The sequence below is a fragment of the Protopterus annectens genome, chromosome 3.part1 (assembly GCF_019279795.1).
Source record: "Protopterus annectens isolate FY-2018-M chromosome 3.part1, PAN1.0, whole genome shotgun sequence".
NCBI classification, from domain to species: Eukaryota; Metazoa; Chordata; order Ceratodontiformes; family Protopteridae; genus Protopterus; species Protopterus annectens.
The window spans coordinates 622,152,763-622,180,267 of NC_056732.1; positions in this window are offsets into that span (position 1 = coordinate 622,152,763).

The following is a 27,505-nucleotide window of genomic DNA, read 5'->3' on the forward strand; positions in this document are numbered from 1 at the left end:
GCATATATATATATTAGAAAGCACAGTATGATATTTTTGAGGAAGACTTGAAATGATTTGAGGAAATACAGTGGGAATATATAGGGAAGGAAGAAAGCATAATAGGATAGCACTGTAAAGTGTAGATCTATAAAAAGTGGAGAATATAGAGTTAGTCAGGTGGGTAGCAAGAGCAAAGCCAAGATTTTTCTAAGTAAGTAATTAAAATAAGTGTTTTTAAATTGTACTATGATGCAGATGGAGGTGATGGAAGTGGGTAGTTTATTCCATAGTTTAGGAATGATGTTAGAGAATAAGGATTCTCCAACTGAGTTGTTAGCTTTGGTGCATTTAACTAGGAGTTTGTCACTAGAATGGAGTGTTCTAGTGGTGGTGTATGGTTGTATGAGATCTTTAAGGGCTGGGGTTTTATCTAGTTCATGGAGTATTTTATGGGCGAAGGTTAGTTGCTTGTATTGCAGGAGCTGAGGAAGTTCTAGCCAGTTTACTTGTCTAAGGGCTGTGCAATGGTGTGTTTTGTAGGGAGAGTTTGAAGCAAATGTGGCTATTTTATTGTAACACGAGTCTAGTTTAGTAAGGTCTGATTTGCGTGGGTTGGTTAGTAGAAGGGAGGCGTAGAGTAGGGGTGACAGGAGGTATATCTGGGCAATGGTAGCTTTTGTAGATCTGGTTAAAAATTTCTTGTTTCTGCAAAGGAGGCCTAATTTTTTATGAACTTTTTTGAGTTTGGGCTATGTGGATATCAAATTTTAGATTGTTATCAATTTCAACCCCTATCAGTTTGGTATGTGCCAAAGGGGTGATAATAGTTTTGTTTTTGGAATCTAGGGTGAAAAGTGGAAGTGTCATAGGTGTTCTTGAGGGGTAGAAGAGGAGGAGTTTAGTTATATTTGGGTTTAGAATGAGTTGAGAATTGGTAAGCTAGGACTCTACTGATAGAAATGAGTTCTGGTTATGGTGTGGAGGTCTTGTATGGTGGGGGCAGAGCATATGAGGGTAGAGTAATCTGCATATAGTATCACAGATGCTTGTTGAGTGGAGGTGTGCAGTTGGTTGGTAAAGAGGGAGAACAATAGTGGTCCTAAGATTGAGCCTTGTGGGACACCTAGTGAGACTGGGAGGAGGCAGGTGATGTTGCCACAGTACAGCCTGTTGTCAGTCTGATAGATAATTTTGCAATCAGTTAACAGTGGAAGCACTAAGGTTTAGGGAGGAAAGGACTTTGATCAGTTTGTTGTGGTTTAACATATCGAATGCTTTGGACAATTCTAGAAATATGGCGGATACGAATTACCCTGAATTTCTAACTTGGTTGACTAGATTAGTAAAGGACATGATGGCTGTAGTTGTACTATGATTGGGGCAAAATCCATGTTGTGTGATTGATAATAGATTGTATGTGTTAAGGTAGTTCATGAGTTGAGTATGGAACACCCGCCCTAGGATTTTGGATAGGGGTGATAGAATAGCAATTGGGCAGTAGTTGCTAAAATTGGTTGAGTTGCCTCCTTTGTGAAAGGGTATTATATGGGATTTTTTCCATATAGTGGGTACTATGCATTCTGAAATAGATCTGTTTATGACTATTGCTACTGGGTAAGCTATTCCATCAGCAGCTACTTTCAGACATTCGGCTGGTAGTTTGTAATTAGATCTAGGATGTCATTGTTTCTCCGCCCTCATTAGGCTAATCATTGAATATAATGGCCCCTTTTGGCATGTATCTGTCCAGACACATGCAACAAGTGGAATGCACATAGAGATACCTTACTAAAAGGATGCAGGGTCTAAGCAACATGTCCTACATGGAGTAACTCAAAGCCCTATCACTATATTCGGTATTCTACAGACTGCTAAGAGGTGACCTGTGTCTTGTATACAAGGCATCCTCTGACCCATTACTGATGGATTTACTGCACATCATTAAGTTAAATGTCATCAGAAATACTCAGTCTAGGGATTTTAACCTCTTCTGGAACATCAACAGAATGGTTTGGAGGGAAACATATATCTCACAGAGTATACCACTACCCTGGAACAGACTTCATATTCACATAAAACAAAGCTCATCCCTGTCCATATTCAAGCTCAACTTAGATCTATGCATGGGAAACAGAAAATTTACCTAGGACTCTCCCCTATACTACAAATGGATAGAGGCTTTAATCTATGCATGGGTCCCTTCAAATTATCTATGGTATAATCCCAGTTATTAGAGGTAATATATAATTATCAACCATGGGATGGGTGAGGTCATTCTATAACCAAATGGAATAAGTTAATTTGAGCACAAAAAGGGAAACTGGCTAGGCTTAAAATGTCCAGCGAAGGCAGCTAGCCTAGTAACTGCTTATGAGCCTATACATACATATATATATATATATATATATATATATATATATATATATATATATATATATATATATATATATATATATATATATATATATATATATATATATACACACACACACACACACACACACACACACACACACACACACACACACACACACATATATATGTATATATATATATATATATATATATATGTGTCGACCTCAACCACTGAAATTATGTTTCCCTGAAAAATAATTTCTCGACCCCGTTTTTCTGAAAATGAATTTTCATGAAAAACAGAGTCAGAAAACCAACCAAGGTTGTTGTAGATAGCGGCACAGTGGGGATAAGGGAATTTTCCCTTTTCCCCACTGTAGTGCAATCTCAGAGTTAGAATACATAAGTAATGGGAGTACAGGGGGGGCTTGCCCCCCTGCATAAATGTGTTTAGTGTTGTCATGTTTTTTTTTTTTATTTGGTTTTCATTGACTCAGTTTTTTCAAAAGTGCATTTTCGGATAAATGCACTTTCGGAAAAATGGAGTCGCAAAATTATGTTTCAGAGAAACGTAATTTTGTTGGGTCAGGGTAGACCCATACATATATATATATATATATATATATATATATATATATATATATATATCTATAGATATATATATATATATATATATATATATTAATAAAATATTCTTATTCTAAATTGAATAGCAATTGACAGCAGTGAATATTTAGCTTATGATAAAAAAAAGAAAGGAATCCTTTTCCACAAGTCTGTATGACCTTAGAGTAAAACATGAAAAGTAACTAGGGGATGGGGGGGTGGAGTGGAAAACAATTATAGAGCATTAATTAATTTCATAATATAATCTTACACAGGATCCAAGATGTATGTGTTTTGATACTGTAGGTTTTTCTTTAAGTTGGATCGATTGAATTCATATCTGAAGATGACAGTTTTGATAAAAAATATTAGGTTCATAAGGTGAATAATTAATAGCCACTATATGGCATTAGTCCAGTGGAATGATCTCTGTTAGGTTTTGATTCTCCCAATGGATACATAAATATAATCTAACACTATAGCCATTATAAGGAGTACAGCTGTACAATAGTTTGCAATACACCTATGATGCTATTCCTTTTTGGGGATCTGTATTATAATATTAGAATATAATAATAGGTATGACCCTAGCCCTGAACAGCATCCTATCATCGCCCAAAATAATAACGCAGTACAAGCAGAAAATGATTGACTTCAACAACTGGCTAAGTTTCTGGTGTCATTCTAAGGGGATCCGGTATCTGTCTGCTTGGGGTGACATGATTGACAGACCTCGTTGCTTTGCCTGAAATCACCTGCATCTGTCACCCCAGGGTTTCTGGATACTGGCTAAGGCTCTTGCCACCACTATAGTGCTTTTTTTTAGGTGATGTTCCAAAGACCAAATTACCACCATAACAGCTATAAATAAATGCAATCTGAGGGTCATGCTGCTCAAGACTAGAAGTCTAAATCTCAAGATGCATTTGCTCGAAGCACTCCTCAAAATGGAGAACATCGACATTTGTGCTGTAATGGACACCTGGTTTAAAGCAGAAGAACGCAACCCCTGCACTACCAGGCTATAACTCATTCCACACCTTTTGGCCCCAGAACATGGACCAAAGCTCCAAAAGCAGTGGTGTGCCCATATTCATAAAGGATATGCACACCTCCAGACTAGTAGCCTAGCATAACACATCTGAGATACTTCAGGTACAACTAACATTGAGTAAGATGGCGATTCAGGTCATAGCCTGCTATAGGTCCCCAGCCATGTCCCAAGACTCTCAATCCACATTCCTAAGCACCTGGAAACTATTAGGGTCCAACCCAACACTCTCATACTAGGTGACTTCAACTACCCCACCATCAACTAGGAAAACTACTCATGCAGCAATACACTGGCCCAATGCTTTCTGGAATTAATCAGTTCCAATTCCCTGGACCAGCTCATTCTTATCTCCACTAGAAGAAGCAACATCCTTAACCTGGTTATTACTAACATGGGCAACTGTTGCTCTAGAGCAATAGTCAATTCCTCCCTGGTTAGATCCGACCACAAGCTAATCACCATGGAAATCCACATCTCACCCGCACACCCCCGCAAAAGTAACCACCATGAAAAGCTTCTCTAAAGCTGTCTTTGGGCTCGTAAAAACAGAAATGGCTAACGTCACAGCTCCCATGTCAATGGAAAATAGATGCATGACTGCTGAATCATACATCAATGCACTGTATGAACATGTACATAAATGCATGGAACTAGCCATACCCAACAGAACCAAGACACTCTCCTCCAAAAAAAGGAAGCCAAATTAGTGGTCGCCTGCCATTAATAAACTCTACAGCAGAAGGAAGAAACTGTTGCAGAAAAAGGTGAAGTCCCAAGACTGGAAAAACTCCCTTATTAGCCTCAACAAAATGTTGAGATCCCTCATCAAAACATCTAAAGCCAGCTATGAAGGCAGAATTGTGGAAGACACTAAAAACAACCACAAAGCCTTCTAGTTATATCATGAATCTCCATGGCAATACCCAGTTTGCTCTGAGTTACTGCACAATGGTACCTCCTATACTGAACCAACAGATATTGCCAACATACTGGCTGACAGATTCAGTGTCAACTTTACCCCTCTGTCCCTGCCCCTAAAAGACCAATCACAATACCAGAGGAATGCCAGGCACCCAGCATTACTGCAGCACAGGTTAAAGCTGCATTGTCCAAGGCCAGGAATACAGCTTCCATGGGACCTGACAATATCCCTGGATGTGGTCTACATGAACTACAAAGTGAACTGACACCACATCTGTGTGCCCTGTTCAATCACAGCCTCACCCCAGGCTTTGTCCCTACTAAATGGCACACTGCTACAGCATCCCTCTCCATAAAGAGGGAGCGACTACAGACCCTGAGAATTATCACCCCATTAGCCTGATGAGTCTGATATGTAAGGCTATGGAGTGCATCATCATGGACCTAATTAACAAGGATATAGGGAATCTCCAAACTCTAGATCCTACGCAATTTGGTTTTGTGAAAAGTAGATCATGCTTGCTCAACCTGGTTGACTACTTTGAGTCAGTCACCAGAGCTGTGGATGAGGGCAAGGCAGTTCATACAGCCAACCTTGACCTGGCTAAGGCCTTTGATACCATTGCCCACTCAGGAATTATTGATAAACTCACCAAACTAGACATCAACCCCTATATCACTAGGTGGGTTGCAAACTGGCTCACAGATAGAACCCACAGTGTGAAAGTAGCAGACTCCAAGTCAGTCTGCTGACCAGTCACAAGTGGAGTCCCACAGAGATCAGTCCTGGATCCTCTCCTGTTTGGCATCTACTTCTCAGAAGTCCAGGCCAACATGGAGGGACTCTGACTGACCAAGTTCGTAGACGACTGCAAAATTGGGAGCCATTATTAAATCCCCAAGTGATGTAAACTCATACAGAAAGACCTCACTGAGACAATGGCTGGTGTCAAAACCATGGTCTTAAGCTTAATGCCAAAAAATGCATTGTCATCCCCTTTGGGAAAAACTCAGTTCCCACTAATTACCACATTGATGGGAGCCCATTGAATATCGAAGGCATTATAAGAGATCTGGGAGCACAGATTGACAGCTACCTCTCCTTCGACCACCACATTGCCATTGTGGTCAGAAAGTCCTTCTATGTGGCACATCTCATTACCAAGGGTTTTGCATCCAGGAAGAAAGAGGTCATCATCTCTCTCTACTCTTCCCTCATTAGCCAGTCATCGAGTATAATGCCCCATTTTTCATGTACCTCACGTGATACATACAACAGCTGGAAAGGCCACAACAGTACCTAACAAAGAGGATCCTAGGCCTTAGACACATGTCTTACATGGACAGACTAAAAAAACTCCAGCTATTCTCTGTCTCATATTGTCTACTAAGAGGCAATCTCTGCTTGACTTACAAAGCCATGTCTGATCCATCTCTGTTAGAAATGCTACATCTAAAGAAATCCCAAGCCTTCCATACCACACACTCCAGAGACCCCAACCTCATTACCACACTCAGCAGAATATGCTGGAGGGACAGGTTCATAACCCAGAGACTGCCCATGCCATGGAATAGACTTCTCATACATGTCAAACAGAGCACCTCACTGGCCCTCTTCAAGAGAAATCTTGATGAGTGGATGGGAAATAGAAAGTTCACCCCGGGGATCACTTCAGTGGCTCTTCTTGATAGAGGCACTGGGAATTAACATCAGGTGGTACGATGCCAGGGCACTTCTATGGGCTAGGCTTGTAAAGGCTTCAGGCCATTAGCCTAGTACGCACCTATGAACCTATAATTGTGAGTTCTCTAACTGTGATTCTCACAATGCTAGAATAAATAAATAAATAATGTACAATTGTAAAGTAAAATCAGTAAATATCAAAATGTGTATTGTAATTTAAACATTTTTAAGGGGGCTTCAATCTCCTGCGTCCCTCCTGAAGTAAGAGGTTCTACCCTCTATACTCCTGGTCTGTAATATCTTTGGGATTGTTGTACCTCAGAATAAGAAAATTCTCCAAGATGACGTGAACCTTAAACTTAGTATGTATTCCCTCACAGTCTCCTTTTATGCTTCATTCTCTCAAGGGGCATACTTGCAGTCATCTTACTTTCAAGAGGAACTCCTTGTTTGCAGTTCAGGAAATTGCAGAGAGAGAGGTAGTATTCTTACAAATATTTTTGGGTAAAGTTAAAAAAACATTAACAGCCCAAACCAATTGATATAAAACCATACTAAGGAATAATAAATTATATAATTTTGCCTAAACACTAGTATTCTTCACACCAAAACAGCATGAGTTGGTATTTAAAATATTGTACAGCATATAAAACCCATAAAGCTTATCTTTAGTGCAGGTAGGGTTGCTACATTTGGAAGAGGAAAAACTGGACGGAAGATACATTTCTTGCTACATTCATTCACCCACCTTGGTCTCCCTCTTGTTTACTTTTTTCCATCCCTAGCCCTGCTTGCTCCACCCACCTCCCTTCCCATTTTATGTAAATAGGCTCATCTTTACTGCAGGATGTCTTTGTTTTTTTCCTAAATACCCTCAGAGATGACCTGATTGCACTGCAGTGATGCTTCTATAAAAATCTGCTGTCAGATATGGTGACTTTACAAACTTTGGTATTCAGTTTGTTGTGACAAACAGAATACCACAGTTTATATAGTTAGCTGGGGTTTGCTGGATCAACCTTCAAGTTTCCTGGTTGTCTAAATTTCAAATAAAAAGCTGTAGTTGGCAGTCCTAAGTACAGAGCTAACAGTGCATGGAGAACACCAGATTTATAACAAGTTCAGGGGTTTGTGGACTGAGGGAGTGGGCTCATCTTAATAGTATTTATCCTATTTAGTGAACATCTACTGCTATTATAAGTGTACTCAGAGAAGCAGATTATGTTTGTGTTAAAGATCAATAGTGGAGTAACTCATAGTTGAAATATCAGAGTACCAGGCAGTATACTCTGTTACCTGCAATAAGAGAGCATATGCACCATTTTCTGAAGGTCGGGTGAAGCATATTTTGGTCTACCACTAGACTGAACATCATGGCTGTAGTGTCTGAAGAATCATCATCATCACCACCAATCTCCTTTTTCCCAATTCCTACATGGAGTTGGGGTGTAGTGTCAAATGTCTCCATCTTTTTCTATTCGGTGCCAGTCTCCTACCTTCTTTGACACACATGCCTGCCTGTCACATGTCTTCTCTCACACAATCCAACAACCTTTTTGCTGGATTCCCTCATTTTCTCTTGCCTTCTTCCTGTCTGTCCCAAATTTTTCACCAGACTGTATTCCACACTTGTGCCTGAACCATTGTAATCTGTTCTCTTTGACCTTCTCTGCAATTGGAGCTACCTTGGCTTCTTCTGTTATGTCCTCATTTCTTTGGCTGGCTCACATTGTGCATTCTACCACCCATCTCAGGCACTTCATCTCCATCACCTCTAACTTCTTCAACTGCTTTGCCTTTACTGCCTATGTTTCTTTACCATACAGTAGTTACTGGTTTCATGTTTGGTATGCACCTCTCAAGACATCTGCAATAACTGGAAAGATCACAGAAATACCTCACTAAAAGAATCAAAGGCCTAAAGCAGATGCTCTTTGCTGACCATCTAAAAAAAAACTCCAGCTATACTCTGTTGCATATCGTCTACTCAGAGGCGTTCTCTAATTAACATACAAGGCCATGTCAAACCGAGAGCTGTTGGACATGTTACACTTAAAGAAATCCCAATCCCTCAAAGCCACATGCTCCAGGGATCTAAACCTTGTCATCACAATGAACAAAACATGCTGGAGGGATAGGTTTCTGATCCAGAGGCTTCATAGACTCTGTAATAGACTGCCCATACATGTCAAGCAGAGTGCCTCTTTGCCCATCTTCAAAAAGAACCCTGACGACTGGATGGGAGATAGGAAATTCACCCAGGGGATCACATCAGTCACCCTGCTATACAGGAGTCCAGGGAAGTAAATATTGTGGGAAGAAATAGCCAGGGAATTGTTATGGCTAGGCTTGTATAGGCTCTAGGGCCAATAGCCTAGTACCAATCTATGAACCTATGAACTATTTTGTATACCTTATTTTTCAGCTTTTTTTTTTCATTCTTCTGTCATACACTATCCCTGTCACTCTGTGCAAGTAGCCTGCATCCCCTCTGATTCTAGCTTTTAACTCATCATTCAGGCTTTTCTTCTCCTCAACCACCTCTCCCAGACACTTGAACCTATTAACCTGTTCCACTGTTTTCTCTTCTGTCTCTTTTCTCAGCTTCTTCTATTCTTCCCCCATTTGCTGCCATTACAACTGTCTTATCTGTACTCAGTTTCATCCTATGTACCTTCAGTTTTGCATTCCTTTCCCTTATTCTTTGGTTATGTTCTTGCTCAGAGTCTGCCTGTAATGTCACATCATGTGCATACAGCAACTTTATTGATCTGTCGCTTCTGACCGCTTTACTAATATAGACCATCACCAGCATGAATAGCAGTGGGCTCGAAGCTGAACCTTGATGTACACCCTCTGCCACTAAGAACCCCTTTGTGACACTGAACATTGCTCATACTTGAGTCATCAGTTCTTGTACATAGCTAACACTAATTCTACTGATGTATCTGGGACTTCGAACCACCATAGGACTGCCCAAATCAGCTTTCTTGGGAACCTTGTCATATGCTTTCTCCAAGTCTAGGAATGCTCATTTGGGCTTTTCCTCATCTGTAGCTTCTTCTCAACTATCTTTCATGCTGCAAACATTGGGTCAGTTGTACTGCATCATGATCTGAATCCAAGCCCTTCATCTCCCATCTTACTCAAACTACTCTGCACAGTCACTTATCAGTCATCCTCTCCAAAACTTTCATGCAATGAGAGAGGAGTTTGATACCTCTGTACTACCCACAAATGTGAATATTCCCTTTGTTCTTGAACACTGGTGATAACTAGTGTTCCTATTATCCAGTCAGCTGAGATGCATCTTTCTCTCCACAGTGCTATGAGCACCCTCAGGAGCCATTTTCACCTCTCTCACCCAACATCTTTGTCATATCTGCTGTGATGTCATCTGAGCCTACTGCTTTCCCTGACTTAATTTTCCTTAGTGCCATCCTTACTTCTATGGTGTGCTCCTCCTCTTCTCTCATCATAGGCTGTGCCTCAGGCAGTACAGCTTCTGTGGGGTTTTCTTCATTCAGAAGCTGCTGGAAGTACTCCTTCCATCTGCCTTTGATGTCCTGTGGACTGGTAAGCAGATTGTTGCTGGTATCCCTTATAAAGGGTGTCTGACTATTCTTTATCTTTCTGTCTTTGCCTTGCAACCTGATACAGGCTTTTTGTGACACCTACTGAGTCACTTTCCAGTAGTTGGTAGAGTCCCTCTGATGCCGTGCTCTTTTCTACTGCAAATCTTTTCTTAACCTCTTTGTTATCGACCAGTATTCTGTCCTGGCCTGATCCATCTTTTCTATATCCCGCTTTTTCCTGCACTCCTTCTTTCTTTTGATGACTTTGTGGACTTCTGCATTCCACCAACAGCTTTCCTTATATATTATATAGGTTCATAGGTTCATAGGTTGGTACTAGGCTATTAGCCCTAGGGCCTATACAAGCCTAGCCATAACAATTCCCTGGCTATTTCTTCCCACATTATTTACTTTCCTTATTTCCATGCTTGGCTCAGCTGCATTATTTGTTCTGTAGTCCTCACACATGCTGCTTTCAGGCACTGCCATTATTCTTCATTTCCACCTATTTCCTGTTCTTGAGGTGCTAGAGACCTGAACAACTCTTTGAACTGTTCTGCTTTCTCTCCAGTCAACTTCAAGGTGTCTTCAGCCTGGTCTCTGTTGATCATAGAGTCTTTTCTGCCCACTGCTTGCAGCTGATTGCAGCAAACAGTTTTTTATGCTGTGGGCTGACTGTTTCATTTGGGATGACTTTGCAGTTGCTGATTTTATCTCAATGCCATTTCCTTACTAGGAAGAAGTCTACCTGAGTTGCATGTTGGTCTATCTTTCTGAGCCATGTGTTAGCTACTATCAATCCATTTGCCAGACAAAAGTCTAGAATGGCCTCACCTTCTTTATTCCTGTTGCTCCACCCATGTGGACACTTGCAGTCCTCATATTGTGTTCTGTCTGTCCTGATATATACATTCAGGTCAACCATCATCAGCACAAGTTTATGTTGTCCTGCTTTATCTAGTAGGTCTTGCAACTGATCTCTTAATGCTCTGTTATCCTTACTATCACAACCCTGTTCTAGGCATAGGCTAAGATTATGAATGCTGCCCTATCATTTGGCTGGAGTCTGATTACCACGAGTTTATCACTAATTCTTTTTTTTCAAAACAGGTTTATTGTTTTAACATACAAGAGAAATATCATAACAATTTTATACAAGTAATTAAAAATAGATATGATTATAACATTCAACAAAACAACTAAAGTATTTACAAAGACATCCACTACAATCAGATCAATTAATTAAACTAAAATACCATGCTATTGAAATTAGGATTTTTTTAACAAATTTTGTAAATTATCCCATACAATGTAATAAGATGTTTTTCTAGTTGTTCTTGACCTAATTGTGTTTATTTCCATATGGCACACTATATTCATAACATTTTTAAATTCATTGAACGAAGGAGGTGTATCTGAAATCCAATTTCTGGTTATTATTTTCCTAGCCACTGCTAGAATAGACCATAACAAGGGAAGCTTAACTTTTTAATACTTTGAGGTACAGGTGTGTTGAATAATATAAGAGATTTAGAAATAATGAAATTATCTGTAAAAAGAGCCTGCAAAAATTCATTAATTGACTTCCAGTATTCTTTCAATTTTATACAGTCATAAAACATATGAGCCCAGTCAGCATTAATTTCTACATTACATCTCTTACATAGATTATCTTTATTATTTATTTTATTCATCATCAAAGGTGTATAAAAGATCTATGTAAAAATTTCCATGTATAAAGTCTCCAGACAATGGAAGATGTAGTTCTATAGGCAGATTCCAATATATATTGTTTATCTTGTTGATTTGGTGGGTCCCCATTAATAGAAGTGAAATAATTCCAGTATGTATCTACACTGTAAAAGTTTCTTGTCTGATAATTTTATGTATGTATGAAAGTTTACCTTTATCAGAAACTTTATGTTGTAAATTTAATATCAAGTAATCAATCAGTGTTGGAATAGATTCTTTAACTGTTATAGACATTAGATCTATTTTATCAATGAGATGTTATCTAAAGGTCTGAACCTCTAACCAGCAAGTTTCTCTTAGATCAAATTCTTGTTTTAAGAAATCTAGATTTTTAACTTTATTATCAGATATCAACTGATACCAGTACTTTAGATCATTATCTATAGCTAAATGAGTTCCTTCAGAAGTAGATGACAAAAGCATACCCTGAGTATGCATTATAGGGAATATAATAAAATTCCATTCCCTATACTTAGGGTGCATGAATATAAAGTTACGATAGCTAATAATAATATTTAATGGGTAACAAACCACATGTTTAGGTGTAATAGGTGAAGTACAAAATTCCTTTAGTAACCATAACATGGAGTTATTTACAATCATATTTTTATGTGTTAAGGAGATTTTCATGAAGTGCATACTAATTAGCTCCCAATAATCTTTCCATTTTGACATATGACTGATCTATTAATAAAGTAATAACTTTTACAATAGAAGAGATAGTATATAAATTAAAGTCTGGAAAAGAAATACCCCCTTGAGACCAGCTATTAGTATGTTTCTTTAATGCAATCCTAGGTCTATTAGGTGCCCATAGGAAATTTAACATTAGTGTATTCAGTTTCTTGATAATTATTTTTGTAGATGGAAGTATTATTGATTGTATTAAGTATAAAATCTTGGGGAATATTATCATTTTAATAATTGTAAGTCTCTCCTCCATAGTAAAAAACATTATTCCAGGTATTAAAAAGATTTTGTATATTAAGAAAACAGGTATTATAATTATTATATATAATAGATTTAATATCTTTAGATATTATTATACCTAAATAAGTTATCTGACCTGAATTGGGTACATATTTAGAAAAATCACTAATGAGAATATTTTTTCGTGTATATATAGGTAGTATTTTAGTTTTTTCTTCATTGAATATTAAACCAGAAATACTTTTAAAATTCATCATTTTATCAAATAGAGACTGCATAGAAGAATTAGATCCTGCTGATGTAATTAGAACATCATCTGCAAAAAGTTGAATTGTGGATGTTGTATTTTCATCTATTTCAAAACCCTCTATGTCAGTACTGTTTCTGATCAGATTAGCCCAAGGCTCCATTACTAAAGTGAATAATAGTGGATAAAGTGGACATCCTTGTTTTGTACCTTTAAAAATTGGTATTTTTTGTGAAACATATGTTCCTACCTTAATATAAGCCAATGTTCCTTTGTATAAATGCTCAATTAGATTTACAAATGCATCTGAGAAGTTTGTGCACTTCAGTAAGGTAAACAGATAGTCCCAACTTACTAAATCAAATGCTGAACTTATATCAAGACTAATAAGTGTTAAATCTTTCTTTTTCCTATTTGCAAAATCAATTAATGTTAAAGTTCTTCTTATATTATCAAAAGTATTTCTGTTTACAATGAAGCCTGTCTGATCTATATCTATAATGCTGGGGATGATTGTCTTCAATCTATCAGCAAAAATACTCATAAACATTTTATAATCAACATTAAGTAATGAGATGGGCCGATATGAAGTACATCTAGTTAGATCTTTATTAGGTTTTAAAATTGGTGAAATAAATTTATATTGCCAAGATGGGGGGGTTATTAACTCAGTTTGGGCCAAAATAAAAACCTTATGTATTAATGAATATGTACTTTTAGAAAGGATTTTATATATCTCTGGTATAATACCATCATTACCTGGTGCTTTGTTTGATTTAAGCTTATTTATTTGTGTAATAACCTCTGTATATGAAATACTTTTGTCCAATAGTTTAATCTGTTGTTTATTAAGCTTTTTATTCATGTTTGTGGTTATAAACTCCTTTATTTTATCTTTAGGTTCCATGTTAATGTTATTATGGTTAATTTTGTGAAAGTGATTTCTAAATTCATCTAGTATTTCTGGTATACTAGAAACATTCTTCTTTTCCTTAGAGAAAATATTTCTTTGATATGGTTTTGTTTATTCAACCTTTTTGTTTTATTTTTAAGTCTATGTAAGTATTTGGGGCTTATTGAATAAGACAAAAACTTGTATTTCTCTAAAGTTATTTTAACTTTATGAGTTAAAATTTCTTTGTATTTCTCATTTAGTTTGTTTATTTCTTCAATAACTTTCTTGTCTATAATATTTTCTTTATTATTATGTTTATAAGAGTCTAATTTACTTTGAATATCTAACAATTCCTTATCCCAAGATTTCCTTTTATTATTATACCATCTGATACTTTGTCCATATAGATATGATTTTAAGGCATCCCAAACATAGACAATGGAGACTTCAGGAGTATTATTTATGTCTAAAAATGTTTTACTTCTGAAAGTATATATTCTTTATAGTCTTTTAGTTGAGTTAAGTATGCTGGTATCCTTTTGATCTGAACATTATGAATATTTTTTATCATGAATTCAAAAACAATTGAATTATGATCAGATATAGGACATGAAATGATTTTGGAATTAATTAAATCTGTTACCATCTGGTTAGAAATAAAGACCCTATCTATTTTTGAATAAGTTTTGTATCTGTTAGAAAAAAAGGTGTATGGTAATGATTTTGAATCTATCTGATTATTAATATCATTTAAATGATAAGAATTAGCAAAATCATTTAAATGTTTTGCATTAGATGTAATTCTTCTTTTTCCTATAGTGGTAGTATCACTTTCATGTAGTATACAATTAAAGTCACCAGCTAAAATAATATCTCCTATAGAGAATGATATGATCTTATCAAGATGATGTTTCACTGTATTAATACCAATTCCAGGTATCCAATATACATTAATTAAAGTGTAAGTCTTCCCATTAATTTGTATTGTAACCATACAAAACATTCCTTTGTCATCCTGATAAGACTTAATGGTTTTAGGAATGGGCATACTTTTACTCCATAAAATAGCCACTCCTCTTTTTTTTTCTGAGTATGCTCTGAACTAACCAATACTGTATTTTTGTTTGTGGCTAGTTTATCAATATCTTTTTTCAAGAGATGGGTTTCTTGCAGGAAGACTAAGTTGGCCTTATGTAAATTAATGTATCTTATTAGGCTTGCCCTTTTACACAGATTATTCAATCCATTAATGTTTAAAGAAATTCCTTTTAAAGATGTCATTTGGCATTTTTAAAACTTAAGAATCTTATGATCAAAATAACAAATAACAACATAAGTAATGTTACATCTCTTCCTTTAGGTGTACCTTTAAATATAGCTGTATTTATTGAATCTCTTATGGGATTTTATATAGGATTCAATTTTGTTTGTAGTGACAATGAGTGTACAAAATATATTGTGGATGTCAAAACTATATACATATAACAATGAACAAGTGAAAATAATGTAAGGATTAAACATTGCATCCAGCCTGGAGTTAAAAACTCCAACTTAGAGTAGTATTTACCACTCAAGTTAACCCCCTACCCTAAGCAGCAGTACCTCAGCTACCACCTTATCAATTTAATACTGGTTATATTTAACTTAAATTAACAGCTTTCAATTCAATTATCTAGCAAGACAAGACTACACATTTGATAAAACAGCATCATATAAACTAAAATAAACTTTTTTTTTTTAAAACCTATTCATACTACTATATACATCTATGTAATATAATACACTTGTATTCAAATAGCATTCAAATAATCTTGATATTAGGAACCAAGAGGATAGAGAGAAATAAAAGACGTGAAAGAGGGAGAGAGAGTGAAAGAAAGAGAGAGAGAGAAAAAAAAGGAAGGCATATTTACATATTAATTTATTCAAAGTATGTAAAAATAAGTTCTAACATTCATTTAAATCAAAACTTTGGCTAATATGGTTCAGACATTACATATATTAAGATGCATCTATTTTCTGTCATGTAAATGCAGTCAACAGCTTCCAAAAAAAAACCTTGAATTGCTTGTATATGAGCATTTTACTCATACTCATTGTCAATAGAATAAAATATTATATTTATAGAAATTGTTATAAATCATACTGCATAGTTATGCAAATTCTCAGAAACACTTGCATTATTGTAAAAAAAGCCATCTGTATTTTGTATGTCTATACTACTGCTTTAAAATATATCACATAACAATTTCTTCCAGAGTAGAGTTATAAAGTTATTTATGCTTGTCAATCAGATGAATTAAATGAGTTATAGTAATGTATATGTTTGGAACATAAGTTTTAACACAGATTAGTATGCTGCAGTCAAGTAGATTTTCAAAAACACTTGAATAAATGTTTCATTTTCTATGCCTTCTAAAATAAGACATTTACTTACTACAAGAAACTGCATCATTTAAAATCATTATAACTGACATATTTTATGAAATATAACATAGATATTTAAGTAATTATATAAAATAACTCACATTTAAATGTTAAAGAGTTCATTTTCCTTCACATAGTCGCATCTGCATCAGTTCTACTTCCTGGTAGAGTGTTCTTCCTGAATCTGTGATGTGTCAGTGTGATATCTGGGTCAAAGGTCAAATTGACTGCTTTCAGCTTCTCTGTGAGAATTCTGAGAGTTGAAGCTTTTAAAACAACTCGAGGACACTGTTCATGAGGTAGCCCACATCCCAGATTGTCTCCCTTAACATTTTGGCGGAAACTTGTTAAAACTAGTGACAAACATTCATTTAGCAGTGTAAATGCATCTAAACATGACAAAACCTTTGCAATGTATTTTACAGGTTATTACAGCCTCTATGTAAGTGAAATTAAGCCCAAAGTTATTAATAAGTAATAAAACTCAATATTTTTGTCCCAACTCAATTTTTATGCAAATCTTATTATTTACTGTGTCTATATGATCAAAAGCATTTCTATATATTAATATGAAAACAAATAAAGAGAAAGAATAAAGAAAAGAAAAAGAGGGTAGAAAATAAAAGAGTGTAAAGCAGAGATAAAAAAATGTAAGAGAAAGCTATAAGAAGTATATACAATGGAATATTACTTACTGTTTATATTAATAGAGTTAAAAATAAAACATATTATTTACTATTATTTAGTTCTAATTATTATTAGTTAAAGCATGACAGATTATTTATAAACAAGCATAAGCAGTATAATCAAGAAAGTATAATTAGGAATAGCATTTGAAGAACATATAAACTTTTTACAAGGAATAAATATGTTATTATTCCATTTATCATATTTTCATTACTCTTCTCTCCCTGCCCTCCCCCACCCTTTACCCACTACATAATCTAAATAGAATGTCATTGTTTAAACAAAGAAAAGAAGAAAAGGAGAAAAAAAGAAAAACAATGTATCAAATTATTGACCTTACTTCTCTTTTTCAGAAAGAGAAACAAATTGAATAATAGCTTGTTATTAGTTCCTCAGATATTTTGACTGGTTATGAAATAAAACATTTCTTTGCACACAGAGAATAACTTTGATTAAATCTTTTTCAGAATATTTGTGGCTTTCTGGAAATGCAGGAACTATATTTAAAAAGATTAATAATGAAGTAAAATGATGAGAGAAAAAAAAAGAAAAAAAAACATAGAACAAATAATTTTTTAGTCTCTTCTTCTTCTCTGAAGTCTTCCACGAAGTTTCAGTTGCCAGTCTCTTTAATGAAGGACTAGCCCATTCCATTTCCTCTATTTTATCCAAAATCTTATTTTTTTTGATAAACAGTAAAGCAGAGTCTAGGTCATCAAAAATTTTAGGACCATCAGGAAGGAAGATTTTTAGCTTGGCAGGAAACAGAAGGTATGTTTTAAACTGTGCTTTTTAAGCTCCCTTATTAGTGGCAGAAAAACTTTTCTTTTAGCTATTACCAAGGAAGAATAGTCATTGTCAAAATGCACAGTTGTCTCATTAATCTTAACAGGAGCTTTAGCCCAAGCAGATTTAAGAACCATCTCTTTATCAAAAGATGATAGAAATCTAACTATAACTGATCTAGGATAGTTTTTGTTAGAGTTAGTATTAGCTATAGATCTATGTGCTCTTTCGATACCAAAAGAGAATGCTTCTGGTAAGTCTAAAGTTTTAGGGAGCCATGTTGTTAAAAAAGAAGCAATATTATTACCTTCAATATTTTCTGGCAGTCCAAAAATCCTGATGTTATTGCGCCTAGATCTATTTTCCAGGTCATCCAGCTTTGTTTGTAAATGTGTATTTTGTTTCAGCAGAAACTCAATGTTGATTTCCTCTTCTTGGATTCTATTTTCCATGTCATTCACAGCTTCTTCTATGCCTGTCATCTGGATCTTCTGTTGTTGCAGGTCTATATGTAACAAGTCTATTTGTTTTGTAGTTTTTTCTATGAAGGTATCAATTTTAGTATCCATTTTATCCATCTTAGCAGTAAGTTGCTGGGTTATAGTTATCAGAGACTGAAGTTCTTTCTTGATGCTGGAGTCTTGAGAATTTGTCTTACTGGAACTCATTTCAGACTGATAAACTGACAGGAAAATTTCCAAAGTGATTTCTGACAGGAATATTGTTAAAAGTTCCTTTCTTTTTTAGATATAGTTCAAGAACTATATAAAACAAACATATTTAGAAAGAAAATTACTTCAAAAAATAATTTTTTAAGTAATTAATTCCAATCAGTGTAATGAAATTGGTGGAGCTGAAGAAATCTGCTGCTATCCTGTGTTCATCCTTGGCCACGCCCCTAGTTTATCACTAATTCTGATGACATCCCCTCACTGCCTTTTGAAGTCTATCTCTCAATAGAGTTCCCACACCATGTGTATCCTGTCCTCCTGCTGTGTAGTAGACTCTGGATCCCAAGTCTGTACTGCCTTTCCTTCTGGTCTACTAGACACATAGGATGTCCAGCCTCCTCCTTACCATTATGTCATCCATTTTCAAGCTCTGTCTTGTCAATGAATCTACAATGAGTGTAGCAATTCTTAGTTCATGTTTGACATGTTGATTGGTTTTACATCCAGCTTTTACTCAACAGAACTACCAGCCAGCCAGTAGCTTATTAACCCAGGGCTGCTGGGCTTTATGGAGGGCACAATAAGGGCATATACACCCCTCCTACTGTTAGCATGGGTCTCTGGCATAGGCTGAGTCCTCAATCCACTTATCACCAGCAAATAGTCAAGCCCATTTAGTAACATTAGTCAACACAACTGAACCACCTAGACCAATATTTTTTACACCAATGAGTGGCTAGCCCTGCCACGGACACACACTCTGTGATCCATGTTCTCCTATGTTGAGGTTATTGTGCACCACAGTATATGCAAGCAGATGTGGTGCGTAGGTTAAGATTATGAATGCTGACCTATATTTTGTCTGGAGTCTCATTGCCATGAGCCTATCACTAATTCTGATGACATCCCTCACTGCCTTCCAAAACCTCTGTCTCACCACAATTCCCACACAATTTCTAGCCTGTCTTCCTCCTGTGTAGCAAATTCTGGATCCTAAGTCTGGACTGCCTTTCCATCGGGTTCCTATTAGAACGACGAAAATGCATTTTGTCGAATGTGTTTTCACTGACACCTAAAGAGCGAACAGGCAAAGCAGTGAAGTGGCTGTTCAGCGAATTCTTTCCCTGGGAAAGAAGTCACTTGACCGCTTCTTTGCATTGCCGTGTTCTGCACTTTAGTGTGGTCTCAGGGATTCCCTTGTCTGGTATAGCTCCTGAGCATGAATGTGCAACAGTTACTGACCTTAGGGTTAGGGTGCAGGTTAAGGTAAGTGCATATGTATAAAAGTGTTTACTGTTTTTTTTTTTATGTGTTAGATGTATGGTTGAGTTAAGTGCATATGTGTTTTAAGCTGTTTACTTTTGTTTTGGGGGGGTAGAATTAGGGTTAAGGTAAGTGTGTATGTGTTTGGAACTGTTTACGTAAATGTGCAACAGTTACTGACCTTAGGGTTAGGGTGCTGGTTAAGGTAAGTGCATATGTTTTAAAATGTTTACTTTTTTTGCGTTAGATGTATGGTTGAATTACATGCATATGTGTTTTCAGCTGTTTACTTTTTTTTGGGGGGGGTAGAATTAGGGTTAAGGTAAGTGTGTATGTGTTTGGAACTGTTTACTGTTTTTTTTTTTTTTTTTTGGTTGGTACAGTGATTTCTTTTCCTAGGAAAGAAATCGCTGTTCTGAGGTGTCGACATTTTCAGCTTTCGCTGAAAAAGCGTCGATGAAACATCGTTCGCTATTTTAAGCATTCGATGTTTTAATATAGACCCTTTTCCATCTTGTCTATACAACTCCCCCCACTAATGACAATATAGAGTCTATCCTACTGCCCACAGATTCATTCTGTGGCGCGTCTGAGATGAAAACACTTAACATGTTTTTCAGAGGTAGGAATAACTCCACAGAGACACAGGGAGAACATGGAAACTCCAAACAGGCATTGGCAGGAGGTGAGGACTGAACCTTGTACCTTGTATATGGGAAGAGATGACCTTAACCATTATGGCACTTGGTTTGTCTGAAGAATGACTGAAAGGATACTCAATTAAAAGCCTAATAATTACTCTAGCATATATGTTTTGAAAAAAAAAATACTGCATCAGTATTTGAGCTCCTAAATTAAGACTACTGTACATTAGAGATGTATGTCTGTAATGTTCTCATAGTTGTTTGTTATAACCAGTACCTCGCTAGTGTCTTATCAGTACTTTACTATGTAGTAATACAAGTCACTATAGCAGTCAAACAAGTGATAGCATTTTTTCAACACAGCACACTATTGCTGTCCATATCAAGTTCAGCGGCTTCCATATGTGAATGATTCTGGTCAGTTCTATTTATAGACTATTGCATGAGAATGCACACTGTCCTTAATTCTAATTGGGTAATGATGCACAAGAGAAACTGAAGCCACAAATACATCATCAGAGTACTTGCATACATTTCAGAACCTAGAAAAGGTATTGGACATTTCTGTATGTGAATACCCTGTTGCAGGCATCTCAAATTAATTTCAGAAAAGAAAACACTAATGCTATCCAAACAAGTAAATTAAGTCAGTTTACATATATATATTTATATATATATATATATATATATATGTGTATATATATGTGTATATATATATATATATATATATATATATATATATATATATGTATATATATATATATATATATATATATATATATATATATATAATATTACTTGTATTGCATCTTTTCCAGAAGTAGTTTGCTAATATTTCATTGCTAGACATTTGTTAGATGTTTGTTACAAATATTCAATGTTGCCAACAAAGCAGTGAACATTCAATATCTGGACAATTTTATTTCAAGAGCATTATCTTGTGGCATTCTATTGCTTCTTTGACAAGTCAGTGAAGTATCCCCTTTTGCTACTTCTCTTAGATTCCCTTACAACTATCAGATTAACAGTGTAGAAAATGGTTATGGAATTAAAAAGTAATTATGTTTTTCCAGCTTCCACTTCCACTCCTGCTTCTGCTGTTGCTGTTTCTAATACAATTTATGAATGTTTTATACTGAATGATTATGCAGAAGCCCTAGATTTTTTCCTGAATAGATAAGAGACTACTGCAGATAAGAATCAAGATTATGGAAAAAAGAGGTACAGTTACAGGTCATTGCAGTATTGGCTGATGAGCGACTTTAGTTCAAGAATGTCATCTCATGATAAGCTTCACCATAATGTATAAATTGTACAAGCTGGTGAAGAGCTTTTCAGGGATTTCCCTTTTCTCCACTGGGGTAATACCATAGAACTGGTATATATAACTTAGAGATATGGGGATGGAGTTCCTACTTGGGGAAGGGTGCAGATGGACTTGGCGCTCCCCAAAAAATGAGTGTGCTTTTTAGGATTTTTTTTACTCCGTTTTCCGATATTCATCTTTCAGAAACTGATGAGTTGAAGGAAAGTGCTTTGATCACTCATAGGTAAACGAGAAAAAATATTTCCCTTTATTGAATCATCTTTTTTATTACTTTTAATCACAAATGTATCATCTACCATATTCCTCTTCACATGTACATATGCCTTGGGCAAACCATGAGGCTAACAACTGTATTGAAATAGCTGAAGCTGTTTTATCAACCATAAGCCACTGCTTCATTCTCCTAAAAAAGAATGATGTTCTTATGTGCAGCTAAGATCATACCATAGTTTTCTTATTGCAGTCTCATTCATTTTCAAAAATTACACAATATATCTTAAACAAAATGATTCACTTTACTACATATTGCACACTGTTTACAGCGCTGCTCAAAAATTTAGTGAAATTAAGCTGTTAGTATGTTTAGAAATAAATTGGAGAAATTTACTTTCTATACTTACTATACTTCTTACTTACTATACTCTACAGGAATCTTATGAAATTAACGAACAGTTCTCAGATTAGAGATGAAATCACAACACGCGAATGAAAACTTCTCTGTTTTTTTAACTGAAAGTTTTTTTTTTTCCGAATCTCTGTCCATCTTCCAGACAACTGGAACCCTCCTTTTGCCCTCCTTAAATCTGAGGGTCCATCTTATCCCCAGTCGAAGGCCACTTCTGATACATAGAAGACTGAAACCTATGTGTCACCTGATTGTTCCTGATTTGGGGAAAAAACATACAAGTTGACACATGTGGTGGTAACTGTGAAGACTGGTAGAGAAGGGTGAAGGCTGCCAGCCTAGCCAGATAGAATTTTATAGATACTTCTATAATTTGTAAATATAAATATAAAATACAGGCTTGTTTCTTAAATGAAAGAAAACACTGTAAAATGTGAACTTCAAGATTGTAGCAACATTGCCATCTGCTGTAAAGAAACCTAAGCCAAGCATTTAAAATGTTCTTTGAAATTAAAATTATGTTTTGTATGTCCTTTGAAGTTAGAATCTGGAGTTGATGAGTTTGGAGTAAACATCCTGCCTATTGTTTTAAGGCTAAAGTTAATGACCGGAATTTACATGTGGAATGTCCTTTATTGCTATAAGTGTAAAATAATGTAAATGTAGTTTCTGTGGCCTGGGAACCAGGAAACTGTAAACAAATGATGTAATGTCTCACTCTGCTATAAATAAAGGCTTAAAACAATGCAGTCAGCGTGTTGAAAATGCTCTTCAGATGGAAAAAGTCAATAGAAATCCACTTCAAACGAACAGCTGTTATTAGCAAAAGTAATATTTAATCACCAAAATGGAAAAAAACAACTCCAACCACTTCACTTCATTCCAGGTATAACACTCTTTTTCAAAAAGAAACGTTTTCTGGCTTGCCCCAGAGTTCTGTAACAAAAAATGTCCCTCAAATGCTGTTTCTTAACAAACTTGTATAAGTCTATAAGAACAGTATGAAAGTGTTGGAGTATTACTGGGTACAAAGTTTGAATCATATTTCAAAACTGAAAAAATCAGCCATTAAAATTGTTGCTAGTATAATTAAAATAACTAGATCAAAATTATTTTGTTGAAAGATATTTGTCTTCCCATTTTCGTAGTCCAGCTGAACATCAGAAGGATACTGACAATAAACAATTTCAGTACCTGTTTAATAACATTTTCTTTTTTGTTGGTCACTTTCCCTCCAACAAAAAGTTCTTTTTCTTCCACCTCAAAAAGACATGTAAATTCCATTCTGATTTAAAGGAACAATTTGCTTCTCTAAATCTTATTTTATTTGAATTTCTAGTCGAATTTAGTACAGAAATAACATTTTCAGAAGTAATATTCACTGCTGAAGATGCTGAAGTTGAGCCATTAGTCTCAGAAGCATCTGAATGTTGATGATGACGTCCCCTGACGTCATTTCCACTGCAGTGCAGTCTAAACAGAGTATTCATTCAGATCCCTTTGCAACTTATTTTTCTTCTGTTTTATAAATTCAGTATTGATATCACCATTTTTTTAACTAAGTATGCATTTATCCAATGTATGTTTCATTTATAGCTTTAGCAATCTGTTGTTGCCTTAACTCACTTATTTTACACTGTCGATAACAGAGGTGTAGTGGTAGTAGCAACATTATTTTTAGGACAGGTTTGTTAGGTATACTTCAGTTTTATTGTGATTTTATTTGCTTGTAGTGATGAGTTCACTCATTTCAAGGTTTTTAAATACCCCGGTTTGGTATTTTATGTATTTCATACATTTGCTAAGCATTGGTATTAATGAACTAACACATTATTATTATGATTATTATTACAGCAAAATTATCACCCACAAACACCTAACAACTGTCAAATTTATGCCCAAAGCACGGGCGCTGCAACAGGGGTTCCATTCATTCATTTGAGTGGGATTTATTTGAGTGGATTTTGTTGCTAAAATTGTTACGAAAACCTATTTCATTTAACTAAAGGTATAATTGTTTAATTGTTTGAGCAATTCAATGCAGTACTTCAATTAACTTATTATCAAAATGATATATAAGCATTGTATTGTGTGTATATGACTACACTTGAAAAAGCCCGTTACAAACGGGCGAAAGCGCTTGTGGTTGGAGTTGTTTTTTCTGTTTTGGTGATTAAATATTACTTTTGCTAATAACAGCTGTTCGTTTGAAGTGGATTTCTATTGACTTTTTCCATCTGAAGAGCATTTTCAACACACTGACTGCATTGTTTTAAGCCTTTATTTATAGCAGAGTGAGGCGTTTGGCTTTCCACATTTGTGTTTCTTGGTTTATTACTTGCTGCTTACTGGTACATAGAGAAATATAATTATTACAATACAAACGAACAGTATACAAATAATATTTAATATATTTTTATCTGCAGTAGGCAAAGGTCAAATCTCAATACAGTTGTATTTGCCAATGTGTAACTTTAAGATGAAATCTTCTAATGCCTTGTATGCAGCATGGTTTTAGAATTAACAATGGCATTATGAACAAAATATGTGACACCTAAAAGCGTCCGTAGGCTGTAAATGCAGTAATTCCTGGAGGGGTCACTTGACTGTAGTGAGTTAAGGCAACAACAGATTGCTAAAGCTATAAATGAAACATACATTGGATAAATGCATACTTGGTTAAAAAAAATTGGTGATATCAATACTGAATTTATAAAACAGAAGAAAAATAAGTTGCAAAGGGATCTGAATGAATACTCTGCTTAGACTGCACTGCAGTGGAAATGACGTCAGGGGATGTCATCATCAACATTCAGATGCTTCTGATGAGACTAATGGCTCAACTTCAGCATCTTCAGCAGTGAATATTACTTCTGAAAATGTTATTTCTGTACTAAATTCAACTAGAAATTCAAATAAAATAAGATTTAGAGAAGCAAATTGTTCCTTTAAATCAGAATGGAATTTACATGTCTTTTTGAGGTGGAAGAAAAAGAACTTTGTTTTGGAGGGAAAGTGACCAACAAAAAAGAAAATGTTATTAAACAGGTACTGAAATTGTTTATTGTCAGTATCCTTCTGATGTTCAGCTGGACTACAAAAATGGGAAGACAAATATCTTTCAACAAAATAATTTTGATCTAGTTATTTTAATTATACTAACAAGAATTTTAATGGCTTATTTTTTCAGTTTTGAAATATGATTCAAACTTTGTACCCAGTAATACTCCAACACTTTCATACTGTTCTTATAGACTTTTACAAGTTTGTTAAGAAACAGCATTTGAGGGAGATTTTTTGTTACAGAACTCTGGGGCAAGCCAGAAAACGTTTCTTTTTGAAAAAGAGTGTTATACCTGGAATGAAGTGAAGTGGTTGGAGTTGTTTTTTCCGTTTTGGTGATTAAATATTACTTTTGCTAATAACAGCTATTCGTTTGAAGTGGATTTCTATTGACTTTTTCCATCTGAAGAGCATTTTCAACACGCTGACTGCATTGTTTTAAGCCTTTATTTATAGCAGAGTGAGGCGTTTGGCTTTCCGCATTTGTGTTTCTTGGTTTATTACTTGCTGCTTACTGGTCGAAATAATGTAATGTTTTATCAGAACTGCAGTTTCAATTTAAATAGTGAGAACCAAAAATGATTAAGCATTTTTGTCTTGATATCCAACCTCAGCACTGCCTGTGTCTTAAGTAAGTTATTTCAGAAGTATGTTGTCTTGTAGTAATAGCTAGGAAATTAGAAGAAAGTTAGACTAAGTGTTTTTCTGTTATGTCAGAACTGTACTACTGATTTATTTTAACTTTCTGTGTGATCTCTGAACTCTTGAGTAGCACTGTGGTGTAGTGGTATTTTCTTGTGTTTTTAGTATTTATTATTAAATATTTTAAAAACTTTTTACCTGTGGCTGGTTTGTGTAGAGATAAGTTAAGCTCTAGAGTACATTGCATATTTATAGAGTTTATTGTACAAGGCCACTCTAATAAGCCTTGACTGATTAATCACACTTACCAATTGGATAATAATATTGCACAGTAATAACTGGACACCCTTTTAAGGGCCTTTGGGTAGCTGATAATTATTAGCAGGTGGTGGTAGTAATTACTACTGTATCATCTGGATAAAGGGGCACAGCTGGAGAATCTGTGTCAGCCTTTCCTAGGAGTGTCTGTGAGTTTGTATCAATAATTATCTCAAGGTGCATGTCTGTCAGCCACTTGGGCAGGGGCATGAAGCACTGGTTGGATAGAGAGGGTACTGGAGGTAAGCTTACCAGCTAGGCTGAGATCTGGACCCTATAGCTGTGCCAGTGGGGAGTCTTATTGGGGACCTGGAGAGCAAAGGAGCAGCCAACCCCGGACTGACTGTGATCTCTGTGTGCACTTAAGGAACATTGTACTTTGCTGTTTGCATTTGTTATCCTTTCCTCTTATATGAGATGCCCTTAGTGGTGAGGATTGAGGCTCCTTGATTGCTGGGCTAGGGCATGGGCATCACATGTGGTTTGCAGTGGTGGGATCCACTTCACATTTGTGGCGGCGGTGGTTGTCCACATCACATATTAATTAGTTGGCAAATACTAATTGGCTTGTAGTGGTGTGGGTAGAGTGAATCCAGTAGCTTATGTACAGTGATCTCTAAAGGTTTTTGTACTCTAAATCAGCCATGCAGGGAATACTCAGAGTTCAGATCACAATTGTTTTATTTCTTTTGTTAGCTTAGTTAGTCAGGGTGAGCAGGCAGTATGTCAGCAGAGGAGTATGGAAAGCTGACAAGGAGCCAGCTGGTGGAGATGTGCCAGTCTAGGGGACTGGTGCATGGAAACCTGACTAAGGCAGACCTGATTGCAACCTTGGTTACAGCTGCATCAGAAAATAGCATCCAGGAGGACAATCAGACTGGCAGTGGCGATACAATATCCTCGGAGAATGGACAGCTCAACCTTTCTGCGAAGGACAATCAGACAGGCACTGGAGATACAATATCCTTGGAGAATGGACAGTTCAACCTTTCTGCAGTGGACTTAAAAATCCAGCTGGAGCTAAAGAGACTTGAGTTGGAGGCCAGGCGTC